Raw genomic sequence first — 8,002 nt, 5'->3', positions numbered from 1 at the left:
GAGCGCAGATTCAACTACATAAGGGATGAAGTTGAAAAGAGAAAGATATGTATTCATAAAGTTCATACCGATCAAAATATTGCGGACCCACTCACGAAGCTCCTCGATAGGCCAAAGCATGAGGGTCATGTTTGTGCATTAGGACTTCGGTATTCTAGTGAGTGGATTTAATCTGTGTTTAGTGTTTGTATAAGAACGAATGTAATGGGTATCTCATGAAATTAATTATGTTTTAATTATTCAATGAGTTATGTTCTATATTTGCATGTTTAATCCATGAATGACTTATGTTGTTCTAAACGTCCGTAGTCGATCATGCTTGTGGGAACAAGTATGAAGGTAAGACTATTATGAACCCGGATTGGTTGATATTCATGTGATGAATATAAGGCATAGGTTTGCCACCAAGGTTCATAGATATTTGTGGGACACAAATATTGGACATGATCCGCTCTCAAGGATCACTGCATGGAGTTAGTGCAACTGATCATAAGTAATCCTTGAGTAAAGGCGAGTATCATTGTGTCCTTTGACCTGAGATGCATATTGGATCTGGTTTCTCATCAAGTCTGATAACTTGACTCTCTTCTTTGTTTTTCGGTAACACGATGACGTAAAAGAAAGAGCTCAGATATCATACGAGATGTCAACAAGGATGTATGCAGTCAAGATGGGATTTGTTCCTCTTATGTGTTGAGAGTTTAGATGTCTAAGGCCTGTTAAGTTAAATCATTGAGAGAATGATCACTCTGTGTCTCTTCGATTTGACAGGACATCTAGTAACAAAGAGATGTAATGATAAGACTTACCTATATCATATCAAGTATGGACTTGAAGGGGATGATGTTATTGAATGGCACTTAGTCAAACACACTAGGGGTGGTGACCTGTTGTTAGGCGGTATTCACCATTAGCATTAACTTCTTATGAGTCACGTGCAAGTGGGAGATTGTTGGAATACCGTATGCCCGAGACACATAATTAGGTTAATGTGGCTAGTCATGTTTGATCCAAGTCGGGTCATACCCAATAACGAGTTAGACACACACCAATTATGTATTTGTTAAGATAAGATCTATAAGACAAATACAGAACACGATACATTCAGAAATTCGGGTTTCTGAATATTTACTTGAAAGTGTTAAATAAATTAATCGGTTAATTTATTTATTCAAATAATTATTATTGGAATGATTATTTAACTATGTATTCTTTTATAAAATGGTTTATAAAAGATGGGGTGTTTATATATTTTATAAAGTATAAAATAAATAAAATAAAAAAAAAAAAAAAAAAAAAAAAAAATTATTATTGGGGCCGGTTTTAGGGTGGGCCCCACACCCCATATCTTGGTCAATTTCTTGTCACAAGGTTGAGTGTATTTTACTTAACCAAAACCTAACACCATGTTAGTATGATGGTATGTGATGATGAGAAAAGATCATGATCAAAAATATATAAACACTTTCAAGTAACATAAAAAACATAACTTCTTCCTTTCTTTCTTTCTTGTTTACGGCCAAAAAAAAAAGAAGGGCTCGGGTCTCGTTTTTTTCGTGTTCAAGCTTCCTAGCATAGCTCGGTGTGTGTTGGAGGCTCGGGGTATATTCCGTTTGAGGGTTTTCCTTGAAAATCTAACATTCACATCATCATCTTCTTCAACCATCTACTAAACTCTTAAAGGGTTAAGAATGTAAGTATTTACTAGCTTGATAGTTTAGCTTTTCCGTATCATTTGATCCTTGCTTCGGGTTTCTAGTAAATAGATTATTGGTAATCTAATGACATGGATAAACTAGGTTGTTCATGAACATATATTATATAGACTTGTAATATATACATATATAAACACATGGATACATGTGTTTAGTTTGTAGATATCACGCTTCCGCCTTAATTGTGACTAGTTAAATGGTTAACTAAGTTTATAAATTCTATAGAAACCCAACAAATGGTTGTGATATCGGAGATCGGTGGGAAACAAACGAAAAAAATCAAAGATTAGTGGAAAGAAGAACCCGAAAAAAGGTGAAGTGGTAAGAAGTAAACCACCACTACCCAAAACAACGAATGACATAGTGCCAACATGAGACGTTGTAAGTAGTTGTACAAAACTACATCGTTTTGATTAAAAGTTACCAAAATTAGTTGGAAATCTCCATATCTTTTACTTTTTTTGGGGGAATTCCTCACGGCTCTTCACAGTTGAGCAATAAAAACGTAGTCTTGGCCAATCTATGATTAGATATGTAGGAGAAAGCCAATCTAGATTGGATAGTTCTCGCATTCGCAAAATTGGAATTCTTAAATCACAAATATATTCATACTTAATAATTGTATTAGTTCTTGCAGTTTCAATTGAAATATAACACTTTTGGGTTTGGTTTTTAATTGTTATCAACCTCAATTAATAAAAAGTAATTAAAATTAATTCTAGTTGTTAATTACTTTTTATTTTTTAATTAATCTGAACAAAATAGTAAGGGATAGGTGCATTTCAAATTAATTTTGGTAACTTTTAATAAAAAAAGTAGTTTTGAAAGGTTTTCCGTCTAAGGTTGGATGTGTGATATCATCGTATTCACTTTCCCCTATTTAATATCATACACAATACCAAATTTAACTTACTATGGAGTATTGTATAAAATCATAATAGACAAACAAAATCAGATCATATCATGGGAGACAACTAAGATTGCAAAAGTCGCTAAGCAGATCCTAGACGGCTGAATGGGGATTTGGGAGTAATAGGCCTTAGTCGGTAAGTACTCGGACATGGCTCACCGAGAATTCGGCCTAGGCGGGGATTACTCATTGAGTACTCGGCGCCTAGGCGCGATTTTTACAACCATGGAGACACCTATAAGAAATTTTACACAAATAAAACCCTACAAATCAAACCACTAACCTCCAACTATCACAACCTTAGCCATGGCAGAACACATAAGATCAACAAATCACCACATGTTCTACTCTCCCATTCCCTGCTCAAGGCCATATAACCCCTCTCATCCAGTTTGGTAAACGGTTACTCTCCAAAGGTGTCAAAACAACACTTGTTACTACCATCTACCTCTTAAACACAAACCTCTTCCACAAGAACAACACAACCACCATTGAAATCCAAGCGATTTTTGACGGTTTTGACGAATGCGTTACGCGAGTGCGAATAGCCCCGAATCCTACTTCAAAACATTCAAAGAAGTTTGATCCAAATCATTAGCTGATCTGATCAAGAAGCTTCAAAGTTAGAGAAACACCATTGATGCAATCATCATGATTCCTTCAGTTCTTGGGCTTTGTATGTGGCTATGGAATTTGACATCAATGGTGGTTCTTTTTTCACTCAATCTTGTGGTGTAAATACCATATATTATCATGTTCACAAGGGTTTGATTCCTTTGCCACCGGGTGGACTGGTTTCGGTTCCGGGGTTGCCACAGCTTGAATGTTGGGAGACTCCATCTTTTGTACACAATTATGGACCATACCCCGGGTGGTCTGAGACTGTGTTCAATAAGTTTGCTAATATTGACCAAGCACAGTGGGGCCAAGGTGGATTTTAATTCATTGTTCTTTCATCTCTTTCTTTTAGTGTATTTAACATATGTATTGTAGTGTTTACTCAATGTATTGTTGATTTTTTTATAAAACTTTTAGGTGATAGAGTGGATGAAAAGATGTAGAATTTAAAGGTAATCGGGTCAAAAATTCCATCCATGTACCTTGACAAACAACTTGTAAGATGATAAAGATTACGGGTAATCATGATGAGTGCATGAATTAGCTAGACAATAAGCCGAAGAAGTCAATTGTATACTTGTCCTTCGGGAGCATGGCACAACTTGGACATGAACAAATGGAAGAACTTGCATGGGGATTGAGTGATAGCAATGTTAATTTTTTGTGGGTTGTTAGGTCTGAAGAAAAGGAAAAACTCCCAAAAGAATCTGTGGACCAAAAGTTATCCAGAAAGGGTTTGGTTGTGGAATGCTGTAGATAATTGGATGCTTTGTTACACATTGTGGGTTTAACTAAACTATCGAAGCAATTAGTTTGGGAGTTCATTGTCAATGGAATGCCACAATGGACAGATCAAACTACAACTGCTAAGTGCCTAGATGAAATTTGAGGTATTGGAGTAAGAGTTATGGTTGAAGAGAACAGGATAGTGAGAAGAGGAAATCTAGTGTCATGTATAAAGATGATTATGGGGGATGAGAGAGGAGTAATAGCATGGAAGAACGCGGAAAAATGGAGAGAATTGGCTAAAGCTGCCGTTGATGAAGGTGGGAGCTCAGACAAGGATATAGATGAATTTGTAATTTTGATGTATTAAGTATCTGAATTCTAATTAGATGTAAGATTGGTTTGTAATATTTCTTAAATGTTGATGATTTCATAGGTTGTTTTAACTTTTGGTGTCTTGGGTGGTAAATGTTTTACATTTTCCTCTGATTCAAGTTCTCTTCGCTGCAATTCAGCGTCTCTTTGCTTCACTTGTTACCCTAGGGTATGTAATATAAAATCATTATTTATTTTATGGCTGTAAGTTATGTTTATGTTCATTTCCTTGTTTAAACTCTTAAACATGTGTTATTTTGTCATGAACTTAGGTTTAGTTTTTATTGCTTCAAATTGGACACTGATGGTAGTTATCTTGTTAGGAACTTAATTAGGTTGTCATGTTAAATATTTGGTTAAAATTTATACATTATTAAAACAAACTCTTAAGTGTGTGTAATAGCCATTCCCACTTTATTGGGGGGGGGGGGGGGGGGGGTGTTAAGGTGTTTTAAGTGTGAATTTTGTGGTCAAGAGTTCAATCATCATATTGTGCAATAATATTTAGCTTTTCAAAAAAACAATTGTGTGTAATAATTGTATCTATAAATGGTGTTTTCTATAATAATTGCATTTAGGGTTTGTACAAGATATGGGGTTATATAATTAACCCATATTCACATAATGTTGCCTCTATAATTTGTCTAATTGTCTTATGCCTAATATTCCCCGGTAAGTTAAGGTTGGGGAACGACGGTAGCTTGGAGCGTAAAGATGTAATTCTATGGGTTGGTTACGGTTTTGTAAGGATGTCTGAAATTCGATCGTCTATGGATATGAACTATACCCGTATACTCAACTTCAATATACTTTCTTATTGCATGAGAAACTGAATTTGCAGCAAGATAAGTTGCAACAAATTTATCACATTAATTATTAAAGGGTTGGTGCATATTTTGTGTAAGCCCCAAGTTCTTTTAGCAATGCTTTTAACAAGGTTAATTCAACCATTGTGTTGGCGAGAGCCTTGTATTATGCGCTTGTTGTAACATCTCAGCAAATTTTGAACCAATTTTGCTAAATATTGAAAGTCCAATGACTAAAAAGGTAAATATGCTGACAAACCGCTATCACAAGTGTCGAAGGAATGGAGAAGGGCATAGGACCGTTTTAACTGATGGTCTGATGCTTACCCATGTAGAAATCAACCCAATGAAGAGATGTGGCAGATAAGGAGCATCAAAATGTGACACGTGGCGCTGACTCACTCGGCTGCACCGTCAATGGTCCGCCAACTGTGGTTCGTCCTCTAAAATGTGTTTTTCTCGACTTTTGGTTTAAAATGATATCTTCATCAATAAAATATTTACGGGGTGATTGTGTATTGCGAGGATGTTGTGGCTTGTGCTTCGACGGTGATATGGAAACCAGGATAACTTCCATTACTATATTTGGGGCTTCGAATTAGGAAAAATATGGCAAACTCACATGAATAAAAACTTATTGAAGATAGATTTGGGCCTCCATATAATTCATAGAAAACTCCTCTTTGGAGCTCGATCTTTGTTGTTGAAATCAATGCTTGGTGAATTACGAGTTTTTTATATAAAAATTGGATTATAATAATCCTAACTATGGACTATTGAGAATAACATTCCTGACTAACGATTTGGCCGCTAACGACCCCATATTTTAACTTATTTGTTCCCAACAAGCCATGAATAACAGAAGATTAACTCCATTAGTCTCTAGTTACTAAAAAACTCCTTTTTGGCGAGGTAACTCAATCTTTTCATCCCAAACCTATTTTTAGCATAAGATTGGGCCAATAACTTTTTTCTAGTAAAAACCTCAGTTACTGACGTTGCCGGAACCCAAGAACCACCGTCAGAGTCATCAGTGGTAGAAAAAGAGGGTCACACAATCTTTGTGATGGTGATTGGAAACCGGTTGAGGAAAATCTAGTGAGCATCTAACCACTTAGAAGGTGAACTAGAGCTCCGACAACACTGATAAACAATTGTTCGTTGGTCTGATTGGTTGTGAACCAGACAAATCCCTAACACGCAGAAGGTTTCCGATGGTGGTGGTGTTGGTGATGGTGATAAATGTTACTGTTGGTGGTGGATGTTTAGTGGTGGCGGTGATGTGGCAGTGGTGGTGGTGATCAAAGGCGGTGTTCAAGTGGTGGTGGTGGTGTTCAGGTTGAGTTTTTAACAAAAAATGTTGAATTTTTCGACAAAAATGTTTTTCCACCGACCGGAGACTAACGACCCCATATTTTAACTTATTTGTACCAACACATTCATAATCTGGCGGCGGCAGCAGCAGCAATGTAAAACTTTTGATTAAGATGCACTCAAGAACACCCACGAAGCTGCCCACACATTCTTCAAGCAGTTCAAGTCACAAAAGCAATGCATGCTGGATCTAAGTTCAGGCAGTGATCTACTATTATAAAAGAAAAGGCTGATAACTTATTTTGTGATGATATATTGTCAAAGGGTTATGTCCAAACGGGCGGTAGTTAGAATCATGCTACAGGGACAATGCATTAGATAGGTAGCAGATCTCATCATCCTAGCTCAGCATCCATAGTGTCATCATCATAGGGTGAGAGAACAACATATAAGAGACATACAGAGCGCTGCAAGTTGTAGCTCCGTCGCCGCCATAGACGACCGGAAAGCCACCGGCAAGATTATCTACAACTCTCAATTTCTCTCCATGTTCTCTCTATCTATTAAAAATCACCGTCCAGTTCCGTAACCGCCATACACAATCGCAAACGGTGGGTGTATAAGCCGATAACCTAACCTTGTGTGTGATCTCTCAACAAATGAGAGAGTCGGTAAGATAGAGAGAGAAACAACAGAGATGGAGGAGAGAGAAGCAAGGTGAACTGATGAATTCAAAGGAAGATATGATACGTGGAAAAGGTACAACACACGTGTAAGATCAACATTCTACAACAACTGTACACACAAACCAGCAGAATGTACAAACCAAGAAGCCCACCGACCCCTGAAATTGTTATTATACTAGTATGTTGACACGCCGCGATGCGGCGGTGTTTAAATGACGATTAACCCCCACATTAATGTTAGAAACTTCATTATATACTAAAACGAAACCTCTACACGCTTTATCACCACTAAGCTAAGTACAAAGCCAAAGGTCAAATTTCATAACCGCAAATCAAAGCAAAGTAATAACTTCATTTTCATCAAAGGCTTCGCACTGAACTTGATTCGTAAACCTCTTGTCCGCAAGTCCAAGCAGCGCCAAGCCACACAAAATCAGTCGTATGTTGGCCCGTCTTATGCAAACGAAAACCTAAAAAAGAGGACTTTATAAGAAACTCACCAGCAATTTAAACCGAAAATAATGAAAAAATTGACATCGAACAAAAAGCGATACCTTAACTCTTGAGTTGAACTTCAAGGTATGTCCACAGCCCGAATGCTAAGGGTTGTTGTGGACCACCGAACGGGCCATCAAAAACAATTACTATTCTTTATAAAGCTTCCATTTATAGAAAGTAATAAAAAAATGTTTAGGCTTAGCTTTCTAAGTAAACCTCTTTGGTCATTGTACCATGTACATGAATCTTTAAAGAATGGATCAAGGCCATCTAAGGTGCTGTTTGTTTTTGCAGACATAAACTGTCTGCAAGCTGATTTCATCTGTTTTCATGTCTGCAACTGAAGATGTGATC

General features: G+C 36.9%; 1 pseudogene; it reads left to right on the top strand.

Moving 5' to 3' along the window:
- The first annotated feature begins 2,629 nt into the window (after nucleotides 1–2,629).
- Nucleotides 2,630–4,339, top strand: LOC143597978 (UDP-glycosyltransferase 74G1 pseudogene; annotated as a pseudogene).
- Nucleotides 4,340–8,002: the final 3,663 nt, after the last annotated feature.

Source organism: Bidens hawaiensis, unplaced genomic scaffold (genome assembly GCF_021521415.1).
Source record: "Bidens hawaiensis isolate Kalapana, Puna unplaced genomic scaffold, B.hawaiensis_p1.1 tig00049353_1, whole genome shotgun sequence".
NCBI classification, from domain to species: Eukaryota; Viridiplantae; Streptophyta; class Magnoliopsida; order Asterales; family Asteraceae; genus Bidens; species Bidens hawaiensis.
Note: the sequence above shows the minus strand (reverse complement) of the source record. Positions and strands in the feature narration are given on the sequence as shown.